This window comes from Giraffa tippelskirchi, chromosome 5, assembly GCF_054371585.1.
Source record: "Giraffa tippelskirchi isolate mGirTip1 chromosome 5, T2T-mGirTip1v1.2.pri, whole genome shotgun sequence".
NCBI lineage: Eukaryota > Metazoa > Chordata > Mammalia > Artiodactyla > Giraffidae > Giraffa > Giraffa tippelskirchi.
Genome location: NC_137279.1, coordinates 91,013,663 through 91,035,362, shown reverse-complemented (window position 1 = coordinate 91,035,362; position 21,700 = coordinate 91,013,663). Strand labels below are relative to the sequence as shown.

The following is a 21,700-nucleotide window of genomic DNA, read 5'->3' as shown; positions in this document are numbered from 1 at the left end:
CTGCCCTGTGAAATATGACCACCTTGTTGCAACCATATGGACTATGGAGTCCATGGAGTTCTTTAGGCCAGAATACTGGAGTGGGTACCTTTTCCTTCTCCAAAGGATCTTCCCAACCCAGGGATCAAACCCAGGACTCCCGTATTGCGGGCAGATTCGTCACCAGCTGAGCCACAAGGGGAGCCCTTGGCCTTTCTGAATTCTAACTCTTTATCTTCAATTCAGGGAGATTGCCAGGCTTTATATATAACCCTTTCCCTGGATGCAGCTTAAAAGCTCTCTTCAAACAGTGAACTGGGGGTAATTGACTCACCTTGCTTAGTCCCCTCTCTCAGAGATCGCTGCCCTGTGCTGCCTGATGGTCACTGTCCAAACATTGTTGTTTCATATAGATTGCCCACTTTTTTATATTTTATTTTTAATTGTAAGATTATCACTTTACAATATTATGATGGTTTTTGCCATATATCAACATGAAACAGCCATAGGTATACATATGTCCTCTCCCTCTTATACCCTCCTCCCACCTCCCTCCCCTGTCCACTTTTTTTAGTTGTGTCAGGCCAGAATAAATATGGTTTTTGTTTTTCCATCTTGTCTGGAAGAGGAGTTCCACTTATGTGACCTTTGGAAGTCAGGAATAAATAAAGAACTTTTCCTACTTCATTTCTGTTCACTGGCAAATAGAGTTGTGGATATGTAAGGCTTTTCTGTATTCTAGTTTCCATTCTCCGGACCTTTGTATTCATAGACAGTAGCTGTGGTTAGCAGTGATAGAAGAATCTCTCTAACTCCAGCTTCCCTGGATTACAACCACTGCACTGAACTTGGATTTGAATTCAATAGATTAAGGATCCCTCCTTCCCTTAATCACCACCATGACTCAGTTGTAAAGTGTCCTGTGTGCCAATCGCATTTTTAAAATTTTCTATATTTTATAATGCTTTGGCATCTTGAGGTCCTTACCTGCCAAGGAAAGACTGCCCCTCCCAGGGATAACTAATTCCTTAAGATAGTAAACTCTCCTTTAAGCAAACCTTTCATATGCAGGTTAACAAATCCAAATTGCATATTGCAACCACCTCCATTACTAACTCTCACATACCAAGTCAATATTTCCCTTACTCTTAATCACCCCAAGACCAGGTACCAAACAACTGGTTGTTCACTGAATCGTGTCCAGTTCTTTGGAACCCTATGGACTGCAGCATGCCAGGCTTCCCTGTCCTTCACTATCTCCCAGACTTTGCTCAAATTCATGTCCATTGAGTCAGTGATGCTATCTGACCATCTCATCCTCTGCTTCTCCCTTCTCCTTTTGCCTTCAATCTTTTCAGTATCAGGGTCATTTCCAATGAGTCAGCTCTTTGCAACAGGTGACCGAAATATTGGCACTTCAGCTTTAGTCCTTCCAATGAATATTCAGGGTTGATATCCTTTAGGATTGACTGGTTTGATCTTCTTGCTCTGCAAGGAGCTCTCAACAGTCTTCTCAAGCACCATAATTAGAAAGCATCAATTTTTTGGCTCTCAGCCTTCTTTATGGTCCAACTCTCACCAAACAACTGGAGACCACCCTTATAACTCATTTTGTTTGTATTGTTGTTAGTAGCTAAGTCATATCCGATTTTTTTGTGACCCCCCCACAGACTATAGCCTGCCAGGATCCTCTGTCCATGGGACTTCCAAGGCAAGAATACTGGAGGAGGTTGCCTTTTCCTTCTGCAGGGGATCTTCACAACCCAGTGATCAAACCTGTGTCTTTTGCATTGGCAAAAGAGTTTGTGACCACTGAGCCACCAGGGAAGCCCATTTACAACTCTTAACCTGCTGAAATTATTCAAATAACCCAATTCTAAATTATTTACTTTGCCCTGTCTTGCCTTTCTTGTGGAAATCACAATAGAGGCTTATGCCCATGCTGTCCCCTTATTCTTTCTCTCTCCTGACTGCTCTTGATTTTATCTGATGTGAACTTGCATGACGTGGTATGCCCCCTTCTCTTGAGAATTGTAAGTAATAATCTCTTCCAGCAGAGGCAATTGTCTCTGTGTCTGTCACATTATCATACCTGATTAAATGAAATCCTGGTCCAAGTTAAAACATCCTGGGAGTCATTTCTGCAATTCTCAGCTTAGACTATTCTCTCTACTTTCCAATAGTTTTGTAACACTCCATTGCTTGTAATGAAATCTCTTATTGCCTAAAACACTTATGTTTTCTCATTCATCACTGACTTCATCATGCAGGCACATGAAGGAGACTCTATAAGAAAAATGTTCTTGCTGTTAAAAGCTATATCCCATGGTAATATTAAAAGTCACATGCTTAAGACTAAATGAGTGGTGACCTCCCTGGTGGTCCAGTGGTTAAGAATCTGCCTTGCAATGATGCAGGGAATGAGGGTTCAGTTTCTGGTTGGGGAACTGAGATCTCACATGCTGATGGGCAACTAAGCTGCAGTTACTGAGCCTGCAATCTGGAGCCTGCGCGCCACAACTAGAGAAGCCCATTCACCTCCAGGAAGCCAAATAAATAAATATTTTTAAAAAAAGACTAAATGAGTAAAGGGAGTCGTAGAATGGAGAGCATAAAAGGGCATAAAAGAGTTCATTGGTAGGAAGCGTCAACTACAAATTGGTCCTTTCCCTCTGCCTCTACAAGTATCATATCACAAGCTGCTGACCTTCAACACACTCGGAACGGAGTTCAGGGTGGAGATCAGGAAAGAAGTACTCTGTGTCCTGGGAAAAGTTGGCATAGCAGGCCTTCAGATAGTTAGACATTTTCAGGAGAAGATTTTATGAGCCCAGTTCTTGCATCTCCTCATATCTAGAAAAGTACTAAAATCTTTCATGGTGATACTGCTACTTGTGACTAGCAACAACTTTCTGCAAAAACATGTGCTTGATTGCATGTATTCTCCCTTCACCAAAATCACACGTATACTGACCTTACTCCTTGCCTCTTTGGGGCAGTCAAAGCTGTCTGAAATATTGCCTCCTGGGCTATAGTCCTCATTTTTGCCACAAATAAAACTTAACTCACAATGCACTCTCACACGCTGCATTTTTTTTTCAGTCAACAAATCTTACGTAGTCACAGAATATTAAGAATAGTGCCGACATGATGTGAGCTCACGTCCAAGGGCTTCAGCTAAGATCGTGCTTCATTTTCCAGGATTAGCCAAGTGACCACTAATTCTCCTCTCTGTCTTTTAAAGTGCTTTCTGGAGTAACAGAGCTTCCTAGTGTTTAGCAAGACAGGGGATTGGGCCAGTTAAGTGTGTAAAACTGTTGAAATTTCAAAAGTTTTTGATATTATAGAATCTATCATCATATGGATATTCAGACAGATTCGTCACTTCTATATGGTAATCAAAAATTCTGGAAATATAGATACTGCTGTAATATTATGTGAATGTTGAAGAGATTGTTAACATAATACTATTAGTAGCTAAAAATGGCCCTGGCCCATCTTTGGACTCAGGACGTGTGTGAGAAGGGTGGACTAGAGTCTTGACTGTCTTGAGTCAAAAATTTAAAAAAAGAGCATTTCCAATCATGAGTACTGTGTGTCCTGGACAGCTGTTGCATCCAGTGGCTGCACAGCCTTTTAGCTGACATCACTATAAAGGTCCTTATCAGCAAGGGCTTCCATCTTGTGGCTTGTGACCACAGATATTAGTCTGCTCCTACTCTAAATAAGGTCATATAATTCCAGGCAGGGCTGCAGCATGAGCAGAGTTCCTTGCAAGGCTGGGAGTGATTGAGATTATAGAATAGGCCAGAGACTGTCAATTATTTTTTTTCTGTAGGGGGCCAGATAGTAAATATTTCAGGCTTTGTGGGCTGTATTGTCTCAGTTGCAATAGCTCAATCCTGCTTCTGTGGCACAAAAGCACCCATAGGAAAGAAATGAATGAGTTCATCTGTGTCCCAATAAAACTTTATTTATAATATTAAAATATGCATTTTGTATACTTTTTTGAATTATGAAATATTATTCTTTTTCCCCCAATCATCTAAAAGCGTAAAAATTATTTTCTTTAACACCCTGGATGTGTAATGGAAGCAGATAATTGTTTATTGTTTTAGGTGTGGTTGTGGTATTGTGATACACTTCAAAATGCCTATAGATAAAAGAATAAGATGGCTGGATTTGGTTCAGAACATGAGGGGCAGGCCAAGCCCAAGGGAGGAGGGAGGTGGGTCCAATTAGGTTCATCATGCCATTCTGCCTCTTTTGTATATGTTCAACTCTCCATAAGAAAGCTTAAAAAATGGGGGAGCAGCAATATTCTGCCAAGTGACTCTAACTTTTTCAAGCTGTCATCTCCCAGGAGTATCATTTAACCCAAGAAAGGCTGGAAAGCTGTGGACTCAAGACCCTGGAGTGCCCCGCAGGCAAGTCATGGTCCTCCTACCCCGGTCTGGATACCATTGTCTTGCACCTTGGGCTGGCCAAGGAGCACCAAATAGAATATGTGGGTGACACTGCTGAGCAAAGGGCCATAAAACCCTTCTTAGTCTATGGGACATTCAAAAAGAGGTGACAGGCTGGAATAAGACCTGTATAAGATGGGCTATAATTTGCTGACCCCTGGAACAAGGTAACTATCTATTTGTTAATTGTAGCTCTCCAGTGCACAGATGATCCAAAGTATGAAGAGAATAAAGAACATTCCTCATTATACCTGTTTTTGGTAAAAATTCTTCATGGTTTACAATTAATGTGGGCTATAGTGATTGAATGTTAGTCTTAGGTGGTGATACAGATGGACTTGTGAATCTTTCTTACCTATTCTGATGGCAAATTTATCATATGATCAGAATTCATATGTGTCTTACTTTCACCAAGAAAGAAAACTCAACCAAATTAGCAGATTTAGAAAATTTTCAGAATAGTATTGAAAAGATAAATCACACTTTGTAGGAGAATATAATTGAAAAAATAAAACCATTTATTTAGGACACAGCTGCTAGTGTTATTACAATGAAGTCTATTTTAAAAAATTTAATTAAGCTAGTTGAGTTGAAAGTCCTTAAATCTAATTTTAATATTTCTCTGTTCATACTTCTTTGAAGTATGAAACTATGAATCTGCACTCAGCCTGCACTTCCTTCATGGTTCCACATATTTATTGCATACCACAGATAGCATAGAAATTCTAGATCCTCTATACATTGCAATTTTTATTCATGGCTTCTGTGACACCTTGCAATTCTTTTATTACAGATTTGTATTTGTCTGTTGGACTTCAGTTACAGATGGTCGAATTAGTTATACTCCTTAGTCAATGGCATATTAGCATGTTTGGTCTGGGAAAGAATTTTTGTTTTGTTTAACTGATTTATTGCCTTTATTCTCGTTAGCCAATTCCATTCCCAATTTCATTCATAGGCAACTATTTTCAAGTGTTTCATGGGTAACTTTTTGTTTATTTATGTCCTTAAGAATTGTCCTGTGTGCATGTGTTTTAGAGAAGGCGAGGGTGGGGTGATTTGAGAGAATAGCACTGAAACATGTATATTACCATTTGTGAAATAGATCACCAGTCCAAGTTCAATGCATGAAACAGGCACTCAAAGCCGGTGCACTGGGACAACCCTGAGGGATGTGATGGGGAGGGAGGAGGAAGGGGGGCTCAGGATGGGGGACACATGTACATCCGTGGCTGCTTCATGTCAATGCATGGTGCAAAAACCACTACAATATTGTAATTAGCCTCCAATTAAATAAATAAATTAAAAAAATTCACAAATGGTGTTTGATATATCTGTCATCTCTATTTACCTTTCTATCTCACACCTTTCTTACCTTTTTTCTCCTAAACATTGTTTTAAGATTTGTCTCTATTGCCATATGCACATCTAATTTGTTGTTTCTAATTGTTGCATAGTAAGATGTATGTCCACAACATAGCACTTATCAGGATAGATGTGTTTTTTATCTAGGTTTTTGGGTGGGCAGGTGTGTTTTCCTAAACCCTCTAAAGCAAATTCTTCAAAGCTGCTGTCATTTGGGCCCTATTTTTTCCCCCAAGGGCACTACATATTATCTTAATTTGGGCCAGATGTTCACATAGGTACATCTGCTCATCCCACTAAGAACACAACAATCATTTATTTGTCCTTCCAGCACACATAGCAGAGAAGAGCGATTGCTGCCATGCAGTGAATGACAGATGCCCTTCTGATGCCCTTCTGTAGAACCACCAGCATCCCAGGAAACCAAGATACAAAAGGGGGGATTATCCTCATTCAATCCATAGACAACAGACCTTTATTTTAAATCCTAAATCAATAGTTTAAATAGATGTAGATTTCGTGTGACAGGAGAGACAGGAAGATTTGAGGCTTTACATTTTTCAGATGTGCACTTTTGCTGTACTGACTGTTAAAAAGTTATGTATAAATTCAAGAAGAAAGGCATCAGGAGTTTCTTAGCAGAGAGTAATCCCAGTCTCCTGGAGATTTAATGAGATGCGGCTCACAGAAACTTCTGGCTCCATCTGCTGTTAATTGAATTAAAGTCAGTAACACTCTTGTGCTTTAGTGTGGATTTCCTGAATGTGAACCTAGCCATATTAAATATGAGCCTCACAGCTGTTGTCTTATCACTATCTTGGTATTTATCAGACATAGAAATAGCTTCCTTTATACTGGCCTGGATGACAAGCACATGCATTCATTACATGGGAACAAGGCAACACACAGTACAGCCTTTCATATCAGTCAAATTCAGACTGTTACACATAGTCACTCCCTTTTTTCAGGAAATTTCACTCAAGCTGGGTTCTCGTGGTTGACCCCCACTCATCCCCCTGTCCGGGACCTGCAAACCTGCAGGTTCCTGTTACCACAACCAAAGCATGCCCAGGCAACTGGCAACGTCTTAAGTCTTTAGCTCATGGAATTTCAGTGTTTCCTTGTTGCAATATAAACATTTTAAAGTTTAGATTTCTCTTGAAATTTCACTTTACTCAAAAAGGATGGACTTTCAAGGGAGGTTTCAATACAACTCTCACAATTATTAGTAAGTACAGTAGCCAAAAAAAAAAAAAATCTGCATAGATATAAAAGATTTGAGCAACAAAAGAAAAATATTAATCTAATTGACCTACATTGAATCTACCTTCAGAAACTGGACAGTAAAACAGTACGTCTCACAGGTTTTGATGTGTAATATTTTTTATTGTTATTCAGTCTTAAGTTTTTTAAAATTTTCAGCATATTTTCTCTTTTGACTAATAAATTCCCTAGAAGTAGGTTTGTAAACCAAGTATATGGAAATTTAAGCACTTACTTTTTTGTTATTAACTTTTAGGTTAGTGATGCTATGGTCAGAGAATGTGAACAGAGTTTATAAGCTACCTACCTGTTCATTGAAAAGTATTGGGACTTTATGCCTTGGAACATAGCCATTTATATATTTGATTCTTGTATGCTTGAGAAGCCCATGTACTTTCTAATTTTTAGATGTAGAATTTTATACAGACCCAAATAACTTTTTTCAGGTTCACTGAGCTTTGATTGACAAAATTATAAATATTTAAAGTGTAAAACATGATGATTTGATATACAAACATATTGTGAAAATCTTCCCACAACTGAGTTGACTAACACATACATCACCTCACATTTTGATCTTTTTATGTAAGAGAGCTAAGTTCTACTATCTTAGCAAATTTCAATTATGCAATAGAGTATTATCAACTCTAGTCACCATACACTGCCTTAGATCCTTAGACTTTATTTATCTTATAATTCAAAGGTTGTACCCTTTTACCAACTTCTCATTCCCCCATCCCATAGTTACTGGTAACCACCATTTTATACTCTGTTCCTAATAACTTTTGCTATGAACTTGACTTTTATAAAAAAATATTCCACATATGAATGATACCATTCAGTGTTTGTTTTGTTTTTATCTAGCTTATTTAGCATAATGCTCTCTGTACTCACCTATGCTGTCACAGATGGAAGGATTTCCTTCTTTTTAAAGGCTGAATATGTTCCATTATATGTATTTTGTTATGATTTTTTTAAGTTTGCAGTTGTCAAGTGGAGCATAAGGTGAGCTGAAGTTCAACAACAGATCAGGAGAGGAATTGAAAGAGAGATTTATTACTCATAGGTCCTGGAGGTATTTGGCAAGCCTAGACACTTTCACTTTTCACTTGCATGCATTGGAGAAGGAAATGGCAACCCACTCCAGTGTTCTTGTCTGGAGAATCCCAGGGACGGGGGAGCCTGGTGGGCTACTGTCTATGGGGTCGCACAGAGTCGGACACGACTGAAGTGACTTAGCAGCAGCAGCAGCAGAGGGACCACATCAGGAGGTAAAGTGCAGACAGAGAGATAGATGTGGGGTACATGCCTTTATTAGGGTCTTTGGGTGGCATGCTTTGGGGTTCCCAGGTTAAGGCTGACTGGTCAATTAGAACCAAATGAGTGGGAGTCTGGAAAGCCCCTCCAGGGTCATATTAAGGGGAAAACTAGAGGAAGGTTTTTCCAGTAGTCATGTACGGATGTGAAAGCTGGACGATGAAAAAGGCTGAATGTCGAAGAATTGATACTTTCGAATTGTGATGTTGGAGAAGATTCTTGAGAGTCTCTTGGATTGCAAGGAGATCAAACCAGTCAATCTTAAAGGAAATCAACCTTGAATATTCATTGGAAGGACTGATGCTGAAGTTGAATATCAAATATTTTGGTCACCTGATGCAAAGAGCCAACTCACTGGAAAAGACCCTGATGCTGGGAAAGATTGAAGGCAGTAGGAGAGGCGGGTGACAGAGGATGAGATGGTCGAATGGCATCATCAACTTAATGGACATGAGTTTGAGCAAACTCCAGGAGATGGTGAAGGACAGGGAAGCCTGGTGTGCTGTAGTCCACCAGGTGGCAAAGAGTCGGACGTGACTGAGCGACTGAACAACAACAAAGAGGAAGGCACGGGGAAGCAAGCAAAGAGAACTGCTGATCCCAGGCATTGCTGGAGAAGTCATATCAGGAATTTACATGTGACTCTATGGGCTGCAAATCAGGACATGTGCTTTCCTGGGTTTAAGGTTACTGCAAGCCCTGTGGTCAAACAAAATTTAGATTTTCATTTTCTTGATGATAAGTCAAGTTGAGGAACTTTTAAAATACCTGTTTTCTTTGGAAAAATGTATATTTAGGTTCTTTGCCTATTTTTAATTGATTATTATTTTTGCTTATGAGTTGTATGAGTTCTTTGTATATTTTGGATAGTAACTTCTTATTAAATATATCCTTTGCAAATATTTTCTCCCATTCCATAGGCTGTATTTTCATTTAATTGATGGTTTCATTTGCTACTTAGCAACTTTTTAGTTGATGTAATCCCAGTTTATTTTTGTTTATTTTTGCTTTTGTTGCCTTTGCTTTTGGTACCATTGGTGTTGTTCAGTGACTAAGTTGTGCCCAACTCTTTGCAACCCCGTGAACTGCAGCATTCCAAGTTTCCGCATCCTTCACTATCTCTCAGAGTTTGCTCAGATCATGTCCATTGAATTGGTGATGCTATCTCATCCTCTGCTGCCCTCTTCTCCTTTTGTTTTCAATCTTTCCCAGCATCAGAATCTTTTTCAGTGAGTTAGCTCTTCACATTAGGTGGCCAAAGTATTGGAGCTTTAGCTTCAGCATCAGTCCTTCCAATGAATATACCAGATAAATTTCCTTTAGAATTGACTGGTTTGATCTCCTTGCCGTCCAAGGGACTCTCAAGAGTCTTCTCCAGCACCACAATTCAAAGACATCAATTCTTCAGTTCTCAGCCTTCTTAATGGTCCAACTCTCACATGCATACATTACTACTGGAAAAACCTTAGCTTGGACAATATGGACCTTTGTTGGCAAAGTGATGTCTCTGCTTTTTAATACGCTGTCTAGATTTGCCATAGCTTTCCTTTCAAGGAGTTAAGAGTTTTTTAAATTCATGGCTATAGTCACTGTCTGCATTGATTTGGAGCCCAAGAAAATAAAATCTGTCACTGCTTCTACTTTTTTCCCATCTATCTGACATGAAGTGATGGCACCAGATGCCATGATCTTAGTTTTTTGAATGTTGAGTTTTTAGCCAGTTTTTTCACTCTCCTCTTTCACCCTCATCAAGAGGCTCTTTATTTCCTCCTCACTTTCTGCCATTAAGGTGATATCATCCACATATCTGAAGTTATTGATATTTTTACCAGCAATATATTCAAAGAAATTATTGCCAATACCAATGTTAAGGAGCATATCTCTGTTTTATTCTGGGGTTTTAATAGTTTTAGGTCTTATATCCAAATCTTTAATCGATTTTGAGTTGATTTTTATGTGTGGTATAACATAGAAACCTAGTGTCATTCTTTTGCATGTAGATATCCCAGCACCATTTATTGAAGAGACTATCCTTTCTCCATATTCTTGGTGCCTTCATCAAAAATTAATTAACCATATATGCATGAGATTACTACTGGGATTTCTATTCTATTCCACTGATCTATGTGTCTACTTTTATGCCAGTGCCATGCTGTTTTGATTACTAAAACTTTGTAACATAGTTTGAAATCAGGACATGTGATGACTCCAGCTTTGTTCTTTCTGAAGTTTGCTTTGACTACTCAAAGTGTTTTGTGGCTTTATATAAATTTTAGAATTGTTTGTTGTATTCCTATGAAAATTCTAATGAAATTTTGATAGGGATTTCACAGGATCTATTGATTATTTTGGGTAGTATGGATATTTTAACATTATTGATTCTTGAAGTCTATGAATATGGGTTATCATCCCATTTGTTTTTGTCTTCAATTCCTTTTACCAATGTCTTATAATTTTTTTCACAATTCCACAATTGAAAATTTTTAATGTAAATATTATAAAAGTGATTCATACAAAAAAATACAGACTCATAATAGGTAATATAAAATGGAAAGTAAAAATCCTCCTCCCCACTCCTTTAATCTTCTAGTGTCACAACTATAAACACAACAATTTCTTTAAAATATTGAAATTTATATATTCTAACAAGTCACAAGGCTTTGTTTCTTCTGTATTGGTTTGTTTTACATAGTGTTGAGATACATTTAAAATATTAAAAATCATTACTGTTAGAGTAATAATGAAACAATTTTATAATAAATTATAGTTAATATTGGGTTGCCACTGTTTACAATAGCCAGGACATGGAAGCAACCTAGATGTCCATCAGCAGACGAATGGATAAGGAAGCTGTGGTACATATACACAATGGAATATTACTCAGCCATTAAAAAGAATACATTTGAATCAGTTCTATTGAGATGGATGAAACTGGAGCCCATTATACAGAGTGAAGTAAGCCAGAAAGAAAAACACCAATACAGTATACTAATGCATATATATGGAATTTGAAAGGTGGTAACGATAACCCTATATGCGAGACAGAATAAGAGACACAGATGCATAGAACAATTTTATGGACTCTGAGGGAGAAGGTGAGGGTGGGACGTTCTGGGAGAATAGCGTTGAAACATGTATATTGTCATGTGTGAAACAGAACACCATTCCATGTTCGATGCATGAGACAAATGCTCAGGGCCGGGGCAATGGGATGACCCAGAGGCATGGGATGGGGAGGGAGGTGGAAGGGAGGTCCAGGAAGGGGAACACATGTAAACCCATGGCTGATTCATGTCAATGTATGGCAAAAACTACTACAATATTGTAAAGTAAATAGCTCCCAACTAAAATAAATAAATTTATTTAATAAAATAAATAAATAAAAAAACATTGGGTTGCCAAAAGTCCTATTTTCTTCACATTTTATGTTTACTCTTGCTCATTAAAATAATATTGCTCAAAACATATCCTACCCCTGTTGATCACCAAGATTTTATAGTCTTATCTTGCAAGTGTAGTACATATATAATTAAACAGTTGATAAACATACAGAGGTTGAGCACAAATAAAGCACACAATGTACTTCTGTGTAATGTATATACTAACAGGTTGATTTTGTCAGTGTTATATTTGCCAGCAGGAAAAAATTAATTTGTTTTTGTTCATTGTTGTGATTAAACAAAGAGTGGGTTTTCTTTCAGCTTCAGAGAGTAGATATTCTGATTGCTTTTTATTTGCAGCTTGTGATGGAAAAAATTTCAAGAACATGGTAATATTGTACCCTTAATTAGAAATTTGGCAAAACTCAAAATTATATCACCCAGTATTAACTACTAAGGAGGATCAGGTAAGAAGCAATTACCCAAATAAAAAAGGCTAAGCTGTCCATTCTTTAAGATGCCACTTCTACATTTACCTGAACTATGTAAAATGATATGAAGAGGCCAATAGATATCAACAGATTATATGTTACTTTTATCCAGTCTTTGATAAGTGATTTCTTTTTTTAAGCTCATATGACCCTCTTTGAACACTAGCCATGAGTACTGTGATATACCACAAGGTAGAGGTTTTCTTTTTCTCTGTTGACATTTAGTAAACAAACTCCTGTGCCATACAAAATTAATCTCTTCAATGGGGTAAAATCAAGGCTAGTTGGTATAATATAGTAATGCTGATGGCCACAATCGAGGGTTTATTTAGGGGAAAAATAATCAAAAGCAGTGATGCTATCAATTTCACAACTATTAAGGTAAAGGAAATGTCCCATTGAACTCCATACTCAGTTAAGTGTTCCTGATATCCTACAGATCTTATAATAATTAATCACCCCATTCCTAGGAAGACTAATGGCCAGAGTACAGTGACTTTGTAAAATACAATCTGGACTCTTTGTATATTTTCTTCTAATCCTTGGAGAAATTGTTTCAGTCCTCAAAAGAAATCCTCCTATTCCAAAATCCATTGCTTCTATCCCATAGAGCCTGGTTTTGGGAAGTCTTCTAGGAAAATATGGGCAGTCTATAGCCAAAATGGCAACGGCAGTAAATGCACTGTCAATTACATTGAAACAAGAGATGCCTGGAATTTATTCTGATTCCAGACTGACTTTCAAGAATTTTTCAAGAATTTTCCAGACAGGCATTCTGACCTATCAAATTCTCTTTCAGTATATTTTATAGAACAGCCCAGCCCCAAAGATAATTACAAGATGCTCAAGGAGAACAAATGTAGAGAAAATGGTCAAGATTGTCACCAGGGGAACTATCAAGAAAGCAAAGTCAGTGAAGAAGCAAATTCTCCAAGTGTGTGAAGAAAAAGATAAGTGCTATGAGAAAATGATCAGGAGCCCTCTGCTCAGGATAAGGAGCATAGGCAAGCCCAAGCCCTCAAAGATTTCCAGCATGCTTGTTCCATTGTGGTCACTGACAAAAGATTCCTTCATCTGCTTTTGAGAATTTTTCTTCTTCTCCAGGCTTTCAAAGTATTTTGTTCACCAGAGAGCCCCCAATTCTGGATCCTGATGTCCCTGATGAGTCAGGGATGCCCTGCGCTGAATGTGTACTCTGCCCCAGGGGAGGAGCCGTGGGTTCTGGCCACTTGGCCAGAGTGGCAGTTCATGGCTCAAGTGTCTCATGGATCTTAATATACTGATCTTTTACCTCCTTGGTTAAATTTATTCCCAAGTATTTCATTCTTTTTAATGTTATTGTAAATGGGATTGTTTTCTTAATTTCTTTTTCCAAGAGTTCATTGTTAATATTTGGAAATGCAACTGATTTTTTGCATATTGATTTTTGTACCTTTCAATTTTACTGAATTTGTTTATTAGTTCCAGTTTTTTGGTTGAGTTTTTAGGGTTTTCTATATATAAGATTGCCATCTGCAAATAGAAACAGTTTTACTTCTTTTCTAATTCAGATGCCTTTAAATTTTTCCTTATCTAAGTGCTCTGGCCGGAAAACTTCAGGTACTATGTTGACTTAAAATGGCAATAGTGTATATCTCTGTTTTGTACCTAATCACAGAGGAAAAGCTTTCAGTTTTTCAACACCGAACATGATTTTAGCTGTTGATTTGTAATACACTGCCTTTACTATGTTGAGATATATTCCATCTGTATCTAATTTATTGAGAGTTTTTTTCCTTTTCAAGGAAGGTTGTTGAATTTTGTCAAAGGCCTTTTCTGAATCTATTAAGATGATCATACAATTTTCAATTTTTTATTTTGTTAATGTTGTGTATCACATTTATTGATTTGTGTATGTTGAACCATCTTTGCGTTCCAGGAGTCAATCCCACTTGATCATGGTGTAATATTCTTTTTTCAAAAATAATTTTATTTATTTATTTTTGGCTGTGTTGGGTCTTTGTTGCTGCTTGGGCTTTTCTCTAGTAGTGGCTGGTGGGGGGCCACTCTTCGTTTTGGTGCCCCAGCTTTTTATTGCAATGACTTCTCTTGTTGTGGGGCATGGGCTCCAGAGTGTGAGGACTTCAGTAGTTGCAGCACGTGAGCTCAGTAGTTGCAGCTTGCTGGTCTTACAACACAGGCTCAATAGTTGTGGTGCATGGGACAACATGTGGGATCTTCTGGGACCAGGGATCAAGTCCACGTTTCCTGCACTGGCAGGCAGATTCTTTACCATTGAGTCACCAGGGGAGCCCAGGGTAGTATTATTTTAACACACTATTGAATTTTTTTTGTTCTTATTTTGTTGAGGAACTTTGTATTCATGTTCAATAAGAGATATTGGCCTGCAGCTTTCTTTTCTTGTAGTGTCCGTGTCTGCCTTTGGTGTCAGAGTAATGTTGGCCTCATAAAACGAGCTTGGAAGTGTTCCCGCTTCAATTCTTGAGAAGAGTTGGATAAAAATTTGTGTTAATTGTCTTATAAATCTTTGGTAGAATTTATCAGAGTTTTTTTTTGGTGGAGGTTCTTGATTACTGATTCAGTCTCCTTAGTTGTTATTGGTCTGTTCAGATTTTCTATTTTTTATGATTCAGTCTTGGTAGTTGGATGTTTCTAGAAATTTATTTGCTTCTTCCTAGTATCTAATTTTCCCTACTACTATTGTATTGCTATTTTCCCTTCAGCCCTGTTAATATTTGTTTTGAAAATTTTGGTGGTCTTTTGCTAATTTTTTCATTTTCTACACATTTTGTTTGTTTCCATTTGAAGGAGAGGAGTTAGACATATTTTAACTTTTGTGAATCATAGACCCAGAGGATATACCTCATCTGGTTTATATTTTTATCATAGGCTCTTTTAGGCTCATGACAGAAAAATGGAATTTTTGATCTCACACTGAGTTTTAACAGAACTACCTTCTTTTCTTCTTTCTTTTCCTTTTACCCAGGAGGAGATAATTATGGAAAGAACCAGATAAGTTATAGATAAAAGAACTATAATTTCCTTCACTATTTGGCTACAATTTAAATACAATAAATAATTTCCTTACTAGGATATGAGAGGATGTGGAAAATCTTTGTTCACATGGTAACACCAAAAAATTAGATATTATAAAACTTGTGCTTATATATGAAACTATTGAAGAGAAGTGGGTGTAAGAAAACCCCAGATGGACTGATTTTCAGAGAGAAGAGCTCTTTATACATGACTATCAAGAAATGGAAGTTTCTGGAGGCAGCATTGGAGAAGAAAGCCTGCTAAGACTGAGACAGATGAAAGATTAACAATAGTGGGAACATGTTGGAGAGACTGCAGTCTTGAAGACTCTCAAATGTAGCAATAATTTACTTGGACTAACAGTTCTCCCTGGCTGGGTAACGGACAGTGATTGTGGACCTAGTCTAGAGAATACATGAGACTAGAGGATATTCTAGGTGCCTGGAAAAAAGGGCTCTCTACCATGGATTCAAAATGATGAAACTGAAATCTGACTCCCACCAGGCCCCCAGGCTCCAGAGCATGAAGGCTTCAGTAGTTGTGGCCTGTGAGCTCAGTATTGGTGTATTGATAAGATCAAAGAGATTAGACTTAGACAGAAACAGCTCTGGCACTGGGAGGAAGGCTAGCCAGAGATGAAGTCAATATTAAAAATTGCTTCCTTAGGCTAAAATTAACTTGCTACATAGTGATATATGAATAAGATTCACATAGTGATTATATGAATAATAGCCTCTTTAATAGTCGCATGTTGGAAAGAGATTTCACATTCTTGGAAATAAATATAAAGCAAAGAGTTGTATAACTATATCTCCACTGTTAGCTGTAAACCATGTCCAATATATCACAAAGCATTGTGAGATATGTGATAAAAATGGGACACATAAAAACAAACCAAAGAAACATATTCATAGAAATGCAGATGTTGGAATTAACAGATAAGAAGCTTAAAACTAGTATTATAAATATATCTGACTTGTGGCCCTAGCTGGGGCTGGCTCTGTCCCTCAAATAAAGATCATTGCTCCTCTCAAATTGGCCAACTCTGTATGACTTTTTCTCATCTCAGGCTCTAGTAACAATCCCTTCTCCCAGGTCATTAAAGCATTTTGGTAGAAATAATGGCTACAAAAAAAGAAAACCTGATAAAAACAATACTTTTACAGGTAATATTTAACATTTGACTTTACAATTAGTTTTTATCGTGTATAATTTTTTTCATATGAAAAATTTATCCCAATGCATATGCTTCTAATAAATATATAAATAAAATTGGGAAACAATAATTTATTTAACTGTGATTTTAGAATAATGGAATTAAATTGGCTTAAAAGAATTTGCTTGGTATAGTTTCTCATAGATATTTTATTTTATTTTATTTTTTTAAATAAATTTATTTATTTTAGTTGGGGGCCAATTACTTTACAATATTGTAGTGGTTTTTGCCATACATTGACATGAATCAGCCATGGGTTTACATGTGTTCCCCATCCCGAACCCCCCTCCTACCTCCCTCCCCATCCCATCCCCCTGGGTCATCCCACCGCCCCAGCCCTGAGCATCCGTCCCATGCATCGAACCTGGAATGATGTTCTGCTTCACACATGACAATATACATGTTTCAATGCTATTCTCCCAGAACGTCCCACCCTCACCTTCTCCCTCAGAGTCCATAAGACTGTTCTATGCATCTGTGTCTCTTATTCTGTCTCGCATATAGGGTTATCGTTACCATCTTTCAAATTCCATATATATGCATTAGTATACTGTATTGGTGTTTTTCTTTCTGGCTTACTTCACTCTGTATAATGGGCTCCAGTTTCATCCATCTCAATAGAACTGATTCAAATGTATTCTTTTTAATGGCTGAGTAATATTCCATTGTGTATATGTACCACAGTTTCCTTATCCATTCGTCTGCTGATGGACATCTAGGTTGCTTCCATGTCCTGGCTATTGCAAACAGTGCTGTGATGAACATTGGGGTACACGGGTCTCTTTCAATTCTGGTTTCCTCAGTGTGTATGCCCAGCAGTGGGATTGCTGGGTCATATCTCATAGATATTTTAATTTGAAGATTTAACTAGAGTGATTCCCCAAAGCTGGAGAAATTAGGATTTTTTAGATCACAAATGCAATGTAGAGATCACATTTAAGGCTGATTGTAACCATGGGAAAAATATGGGGGGAATTAGCCCAAAGTCAGATAAAAGTCTCCACTTACAGCAAAGTCTTACTACAAAGCTCCCCACATTAATGTACTGATAGTTACTTACAAGGTACCAAAGTGAGTTTGCCTGCTCTTCTTGAAGTGGTGGGTTAAAATAAGGGTCTCAGCAGATGAATAGCTGTCACTGCATGTGTCTCTCTACATCAGGTACTGAGCTTTTGATTCAGAATGAAGTGAAACTAGGCTACATAGAATTTACTGAGGAATTTCCTTTTAGACACCATTAAAAGCTGTAAACTGAATCTTGTGAATGTTCATATTTTACCACTAGATGTCACTGAGAGATTAACAGTTACTGACCAGACTGGTGTATTGGAAGTTTTCCTATGAAAAAAAATTGATTGATCTTGTGAATGTATTTTTTGTTTGCTCAGAAAAATCAGATAGTGTCAGGCACTTCTTATGTTTCACATCTTCTCAGTCCAGTAATTTTCCCTCAGCCATTGCTAAGGTGACGACTGGTTAGAGAACCTAACATCATCTGCATTTTTACACTAAGTTTTTTCTTATGATGTGGTTGGGACATCTGTGAGCAGCTGCTTATCATGTTTGGATGCTCAAAACTGAAAGTGTGGTGGAATTAACACTCCTTGGTACACAGGGGAACATGGCTCTTATGGGACATGAGTCAGGTCATGGATATGTGCTACCCTCGTATCCCTCAGGCTTACAGCACTGAGCCACAATCTGTGGAATTCCTCAGAGGCTCCCAGTGGGATCAGATCCTAGTTTTCCAGAGTGGTGACTACTCTGATAATACATGGACTTTCTCTTCTGTTGTATTTACCAAGTCTCCCACTTCTAATACCTGGTATCATGTCCCTAAGTAAAGTCTTGCCTATAAAGCTTCCTTTGTCATTGCAGTGTCCTTTGACTTTCTCGCCTTTCCTATTTTAGATCTGCTTTCTGGAAGGAACTTGAACACAACCCCCAGCCCTGATAAAGAATATTTTCAGCCCCTCATGGCTCCACTTACAGTCAACATCTTTTCAAAACAACAAATATTCTGATCTCTATGTCCAGAGTTTAATTTTGATTGCTTTTGAACTTCATGTTACTAGAATCATACAGTAAGACCTATTTGTGTCTGCCTTCTATCATTCAACAATTTTTTTGTGAGGTTTATTCTTAGTATGACATTCAGCAGTAACATTATTTTTCACTGCTATATATTATACTACTGTGTGAATATACCAAAATTTATTCATTCTACTGTGGATAGACATTTGAATTATTTTCAGATTTAAACTATGTTGAACAATGCTGTTTTGAACATTTCTTTTACATGTTTGTGAACAAACACTCATGTCTTTTGGGAATACACATGTAGATGAAATTATGCATACTTTTTATATTTAAGAAACACTGGCAAACAGATTTTCATAGTGTTTATCTCAGTCTACCTTCCATCTTATCCACATCTTCACTCATATTTCATATTATTGATCATTTTAATTTTAACCCTTCTTGTGGGGGTATAGAACATTCAATTATTATTTTGGCTCATTTTCTCCTGTTAACTAATGGTACTTAACAAGTTTTCATATGTTTTTGAGTCACTTACGTGTACTCTTTTGAGAAGTACAAGTTTAAGTTTTAGCTATGCGTGTGTGTGTCTGTAGTGTGGTAGGGAGGGCATTTTTCTTATTGAATTGAAATTATTTATAATTTCTGCATACTTCTCCTTTGTTGAATAGGCATTGAGAATATTTCCTACCAGTCTTGGTTTACTTTCCACTCTCTTAAAGTTGAATTATGATTAAAAGGATTTCTTGCTAGTGGGATACAGTCTACTGCTATTTTTCTTAATGGCTATTTTATTCTACTCTTGAAAATTATTTATCCCTACTCCAAGGACTTGAGATATTCTCCTTAATCTATGGTCCTCAAACTTGAGTGGGCATCAGCATCATCTGGAAGGTTTTTTAAAACACATATCTCTGGGAATTGCCTCCAGAGTTTCTAATTCTTTAGGTCAGGGAAGAGGCCCAAGAATCTGCATTTCTTATGGCTTCCAGAAGTTGCTTATTTTTCTGTTTTGAGAATCCTACTTTGCAAGCCACTGTATTCTTATATTTTTGAGAAGCTTAACTATTTTACTTTTTACATTTATATCTACAATATAGATGGATTTGATTTTTGTGTGGTATGAAATGAGGGTTTTTGTTGTTGTTGTTCAGTCTCTCAGTCATCTCTGACTCTTTGCTACCCCATGGACTACAACACGCCAGGCTTTCCTGCCCTTCACTATCTCCTGGAGTTTTCTCAAACTCGTGTCCATTGAGTCATGATGCCATCCAACTATCTCATCTCTTGTCACTCCTATCTTCTCCTGCCTTCACTCTTTCCCAGTATCAAGGTCTTTTCCAGTGAGTCAGTTCTTCGCGTCAGGTGGCCAAAGTCTTGGAGCTTCAACTTCAGCATCAGCCCTCCCAATGAATATTCAATGTTGATTTCCTTTAGGATTGACTAGTTTGATCTCCTTGCAGTCCAAAGGACTCTCTCAAGAGTCTTCTCCAGCATTACACTTCAAAAGCATCAATTCTTCCGCACTCAACCTTCCTTATGGTCCAGCTCTCACATCTGTACCCGACTACTAGAAAAACCGTAGCTTTGACTATATGGACAAATAAGGGTCAAATTGTACTTTTTTCAATGTTGGTTGATTGTTTAATAGCACTCATATGCAGTACAAATGAATTGTGATTTGAGTCCATTTGTATATGTATGGGTCCGAATATGGGTCAGAATAAAGGATATTCTGATACTTTCTTCTATAATTTTTGCCTGTGCCAGTTCAACATAGTAAATTAATCTTAATTATTCTAGGTTTATGATAAACCTTGATAACCACTAGAGTGTGACTCTTTCTACTTTTCTTCTAATGTACCTTGTGAAAAGAGAGGTAAAATATAATGTTGATCTTTACATTTAAATAGACATCTCTGTTTTCTAAAATGTAGTGATGTAGAAAAATATAATGTTGATCTTTGGGCTTAATAAAGAAAAGTCTGACTTATTTCTACATGTTAGAAAATAGAGTTGTTTATTTAGATGTAAATACTAAATTATTAACAAGAAAACAATTGAGAATTATAGACTTTTTGGAAGTTAAAGCTTACTTTCATAAGCCGGAGCAATAGTCTCTTAGGTCTGGATATCTATAGGCCACTTTTGTTAAAAAACACATTTGAAAGCCAACAAGATTTTGAAAAGTGAAAGAGATAAAGTGAACAATATTTTGAAAGTAAATATATCCAGTGTAAGGGCTTCCCAGGTGGCACAGTAGTAAAGAATCTGCCTGTCAATGCAGGAGACACAAGAGATGTGGGTTCTATTACTGGGTCAGAAAGATTCCCTGGAGAAGGAAATGGCATCCCACTCCAGTATTCTTGCCTGGGAAATCCCATGAACAGAGGAGCCTGGTGGGCTACAGTCCATGGTGTCTTAAAGAGTTGGACATGACTGAGAACACACACACACACACATATCCAGTGTGATAGGCTGAATCATGTCTCAGTAAAATTCATATTTTGAATCTCTAATACCCAGGATCTCAGAGCACAGTTATATTTGGAGAGAGCCTTTAAAAAGGTAATTAAATTAAAATGAGGCTGTTAGGGTGTCCCTAATCTAACCTGAATGGTATCCTTATGAGAAGAGGAAATTTGGACACACACAGAGTCAAGAGGGATGTGCACGCACAGATGGTGTGAGGACTTTGATGTGAAAAGATGGCCATCTACAAGCTGAAGAGAGAGACCTTAGGAGAAGTCAAACTGATGACACCTTGATCTTGGACTGCTAGCCTCTAGATCAGTGGGAAATAAATTTTTGTTGTTTGAGTCACCCAGTCTGTGGTAGTTGTTACAGCAACACTAACAAAGTAATGGATCAAGTGTTGGTAAGGTTTTCTTCTAGATGATTGGGCATTAAGCAAGGTAGCCAAATAAAGAAGCATATAACAATTAAACCAGCGTAATAACTAAATTTTTGGCAACATTTTCAGAACATACTAGGGAAAATCAAAGTCTTCTTAAAATAGTTTTTGTAGGATACTCTTAAGGTAAACATTGAGCAAGTGTATAGCAAAGAATGACTTCATCCACTTTCTATCTTATAAAAGTCCTCAGAAAATAAACTGAAAAAAGAAAGGTATAAACACAATTGGTA

At 37.4% G+C, this 21,700-nt stretch overlaps 1 protein-coding gene and 1 pseudogene across 1 annotated transcript in view; one reads left to right on the top strand and one right to left on the bottom strand.

Moving 5' to 3' along the window:
* The window catches only part of CD1D (CD1d molecule), a 111,983-nt gene that overhangs the window by 81,354 nt on the left and 8,929 nt on the right, over positions 1-21,700 (top strand). The gene's annotated exons all lie outside the window — the stretch shown is intronic.
* On the bottom strand, positions 11,873-14,200 carry LOC145505229 (glucosaminyl-phosphatidylinositol-acyltransferase PIGW-like; annotated as a pseudogene).